The following is a 5,000-nucleotide window of genomic DNA, read 5'->3' on the forward strand; positions in this document are numbered from 1 at the left end:
TCAGTAGCTTTTGGCGGCACATGTAAAAAGTACTCGAGTTCAGATTCTTGGAACTTTGCGTATTGTTCAAAACTTATAACGAAAACTAAATTATAAATGGGTAAAAGGCTAGGCGTTTCTCAGTAGCTTTTGGCGCCACGTGGCAAAAGTATTCGAGTTCAGATTTCTGGGACTTAGCGTATTTTTCAAACCTGATAATGAAAATTGAAGTACAAATGGGGCATAAGCTAGGCGTTGCCCAGTAACTTTTTTCGCCACATGGAGGAAGTAGTCGAGCTCCAATTTCTGGGACGTAGCGTATTTTTCAATCATAATAAACCAAATCAAACATAAAAATCATGAAACTTACACCACGTCCCTAGGTTGTGCACAAAACGTAACGATAAAGTGCCGGCGAGGTTAGAGGTGCACCAAAATTGTGTACCGATTAGGAAAAGTACTCTATGTTGCTATGACTTGGGTAAAAAGTGTTGATTAACTGCTGGTTACGATAGACAGTTGCTTATCGTACACATCGCAAACGAACACCCCTTAGTGAGCAGTAGCAGAAGTCGATGGAACAAAGCGAATGCATTACAAACTGATCAAGTAAAATAAGGAACGCTACGTACTAGGACTTCTTTCCAAGAATGGTGTCCGCGACGGGAGGGCAAGCGTCCTTCCCAGGTTTCCCTAGTAAACCTTGTATGGTAAACATACCCAAGCGTGTCCGTAAGCACGCAACGATAGTCACGAACGAGCACATACCTAGGGAAAGTACTCTACGTACTAGGACTTCTGTCCAAGAATGGTGTCCGCGACGGTCGGGCACTGTGACGCAATTACCAAATCCTAGAATCGTACAAGCAGTGTGTACAAACATAAACATTAACGCGTTCGCTCGGGCTGCGCCGTCCGTGTTGAACACAAATGCGGGTGATTATATGAGTGGATGGACAAAAACATGCGTGGCGAAGACAATTTTCTGCACGATGTGCACATAGCTCATTTCGTCGTCCCGGGCGAATGGAAAAACACAAAAATCTCGAGTATCTTTCTAGGTTTCTGTTATAAAAGGGCAGGCCAAAAGGTGACCGGTTGAGATGAGCATTTTAAGCATGCAAGCACTTAATTGCAACTTTTCCTACAAAAACTAGGTACGTACACGTAGATTGTATCAACATGGACATCCATGATTGCGTACGCCCGGGCTGCGCCCTCCGTGTTGTACTTTCCCTGATTGGTACACAATTTTGGTGCAAGTGTACCAACATCGACATCTATGAACGCGTACGCTCGAGCTGCACCCTCCGTCTTGTACTTTCCCTGATCGGTACACAGTTTTGGTGCACGGCTATCCCGAAAGGCAACTTGTACCAACATCGACATCCATGAACGCGTACGTAGCGTACTTTCCCTGATCGGTACACAATGTTGGTGCACGGCATAGGAAATGGGCTTAAAATGGTCAAACTCAATCCATTTCCACTAAAGATAGTCAATAACAGCTGTGCCGATGAAGTAGGGCACGATGCAAGTCAATGTTATTTAATGAATTACATGTTCACCATACATTTCAGTACAAAATTGCTCGGTCAGACCTACAAAGTGCTATATCTCGAATACTAAACGTCGCAGATGGGTGTCGTAGAACAATTTTAAGTTCGTCTAACGATTCTACATCCGATTCTGGATAGTGGTTTTTCGACCACTTTTCAACATTTTGTGACACCCCGAACCTAGGGGCAGCTCCCTAGCTTTTTTCAAAAATGTGCACCGAACGGGCCAGAGAGCTCGAGTAGTCGAAAATTTTTTTTTTTGCTAAAACCCCTCAAAACGTGTCAGGAACGCACCCTAGATGATGAAAAGTGCAACCAGAATGTCAATCGACAACATGCCCGGGGGTACAAATTTGCTCTACGCGTCCCTAGGTAGGGTACTTTTTCATACAAACATCAAAGTGTACGGTGCACACAGTGCGCGGAACAAAAATTGCTCGGTCAGACCTAGGACGGGCCATATCTCGAATACTAAACGTCGCAGATGGGTGTCGTAGAACAATTTTAAGTTCGTCTAACGATTCTACATCCGATTCTGGATAGTGGTTTTTCGACCACTTTTCAACATTTTGTGACACCCCGAACCTAGGGGCAGCTCCCTAGCTTTTTTCAAAAATGTGCACCGAACGGGCCAGAGAGCTCGAGTAGTCGAAAATTTTTTTTTTGCTAAAACCCCTCAAAACGTGTCAGGAACGCACCCTAGATGATGAAAAGTGCAACCAGAACGTCAATCGACAACATGCCCGGGGGTACAAATTTGCTCTACGCGTCCCTAGGTAGGGTACTTTTTCATACAAACATCAAAGTGTACGGTGCACAAAGTGCGCGGAACAAAAATTGCTCGGTCAGACCTAGGACGGGCCATATCTCGAATACTAAACGTCGCAGATGGGTGTCGTAGAACAATTTTAAGTTCGTCTAACGATTCTACATCCGATTCTGGATAGTGGTTTTTCGACCACTTTTCAACATTTTGTGACACCCCGAACCTAGGGGCAGCTCCCTAGCTTTTTTCAAAAATGTGCACCGAACGGGCCAGAGAGCTCGAGTAGTCGAAAAATTTTTTTTTGCTAAAACCCCTAAAAACGTGTCAGGAACGCACCCTAGATGATGAAAAGTGCAACCAGAATGTCAATCGACAACATTCCCGGGGGTACAAATTTGCTCTACGCGTCCCTAGGTAGGGTACTTTTTCATACAAACATCAAAGTGTACGGTGCACACAGTGCGCGGAACAAAAATTGCTCGGTCAGACCTAGGACGGGCCATATCTCGAATACTAAACGTCGCAGATGGGTGTCGTAGAACAATTTTAAGTTCGTCTAACGATTCTACATCCGATTCTGGATAGTGGTTTTTCGACCACTTTTCAACATTTTGTGACACCCCGAACCTAGGGGCAGCTCCCTAGCTTTTTTCAAAAATGTGCACCGAACGGGCCAGAGAGCTCGAGTAGTCGAAAATTTTTTTTTTGCTAAAACCCCTCAAAACGTGTCAGGAACGCACCCTAGATGATGAAAAGTGCAACCAGAACGTCAATCGACAACATGCCCGGGGGTACAAATTTGCTCTACGCGTCCCTAGGTAGGGTACTTTTTCATACAAACATCAAAGTGTACGGTGCACAAAGTGCGCGGAACAAAAATTGCTCGGTCAGACCTAGGACGGGCCATATCTCGAATACTAAACGTCGCAGATGGGTGTCGTAGAACAATTTTAAGTTCGTCTAACGATTCTACATCCGATTCTGGATAGTGGTTTTTCGACCACTTTTCAACATTTTGTGACACCCCGAACCTAGGGGCAGCTCCCTAGCTTTTTTCAAAAATGTGCACCGAACGGGCCAGAGAGCTCGAGTAGTCGAAAAATTTTTTTTTGCTAAAACCCCTCAAAACGTGTCAGGAACGCACCCTAGATGATGAAAAGTGAAACCAGAACGTGAAACGACAACTTTGTTGGGGGTACCCTTTTTACTCTACGGGCCACTAGCTTAGGCGCGCCAACAGCGCTTTCCTCTCGGGTTCCCATTTTTTGCCCTCCTGGGATTATGATCATTTACTCATTGCCTACTATAGGGAAGGTACCTTGCTCCGAGGTCAAAAATGAAGATTTCACCAAATCGTAGTTTTAACCTCTATTTAGTCGTAGGAGCATGGTTTGCAGTGTCCGTGGGTCATATAAGCCCCCGTTTGGGTCATACGTCCCCTCCCCGATGAAAATCGTCATATGACTATAGGCCGAACTTATGAAGCAAAAGTGGTGTCTGGTGGGTTCTGCCGATGATCTTAACCTATGATTTTGAGTTTCCACTCTTTCAAAACGTTTCCTGGAGCAGTACATCACGGGTCTACGGACCCAAAGACTTCGTTGCGATGGTTTCAAGCATAAAAGTTGTAACAGTTAAGGGTTTTTAATACGCGTTCATTAAATCATTGCTTGAAACTAAGCTTCGTTGTCTTTAAACTCTGCAAGACCAATCGAACTTCTTAGGGAAACTCGAAGCATTCACGCTAAGCTGGTGGTGCAGGGCACATAGCGTGATGAAACCGGGTTTCCCTAACCAATGTGGCATATTTTTTCCCTGAGAGTGAAGCTCAGACCCACGTAGGGGAGAGCGAAGTGGAACTTTAATGTTCAATGCAGCAAATGTTCGCCATGCGGATAAACAAGTTGGAATAGTTCAATGTAGTGTAATGCAAACACGAATCGCAAATAACGATACGGGACCCAGAAGCAATTCTGCGGATCCCTCGGGGAGTGGTGAGTTGATATAAATTAGAGGTGAAAGTCCAAGTTGTTCGAGCTCCGGCTCGGCAGCCGATACGAGGTTCCTGTTGAGCTTGTTTGTACATCGCGCAGAGGCGCCGTTCGGTTCTAGCAATGATTCCCGCCACCATGTTCCATGCGTGCAGAGATCCGTTAGAGCTCGTTCAATGTGTCCCGCCGTGATTACGAAAAAGTCCAACAGTTGACTTAGTTGGGTGTGCGTCAAGTAATCGCGCAGAGATGCCGATCGGTTCCTAGCAATGTTTCCCGTCACAAGGTGGTATTGGCACCTGTGCAGAGTGGCCGTTAGCAATGTCTCCCGTATCACGGTGGTGTACCATCACTAGTGCAGAGTGACCGCTAGCAATGTCTCCCGTCACAAGGTGGTAGCCCAGAAGTGCAGAGAAGCCGCTGTAGCAAAGTCTCCCGTATCACGTTGGAGTTCTTCCACTAGTGCAGAGAGATCGCTGAACCGTTCAATGTGTCCCGTCGTGGTGTGCTTGTACCGAGCACGTAGGATACACCTTGCTTTGTTGGTTTGGGATAGGAGTGGTCGCGCAACTGCCTCCACGCCGCAGAGTGCCAGTTCGGATTGAAGGTCAACTTTAGCCGTTCAATGCATCAGTCGGTGGGTGTTCAGATGGCATCACAACTTCCCCTAGGTGCTCAAGTTGGCTGGGTTGTAAAACATGTACA

This window comes from Anopheles coluzzii (assembly GCF_943734685.1).
Source record: "Anopheles coluzzii chromosome X unlocalized genomic scaffold, AcolN3 X_unloc_25, whole genome shotgun sequence".
NCBI lineage: Eukaryota > Metazoa > Arthropoda > Insecta > Diptera > Culicidae > Anopheles > Anopheles coluzzii.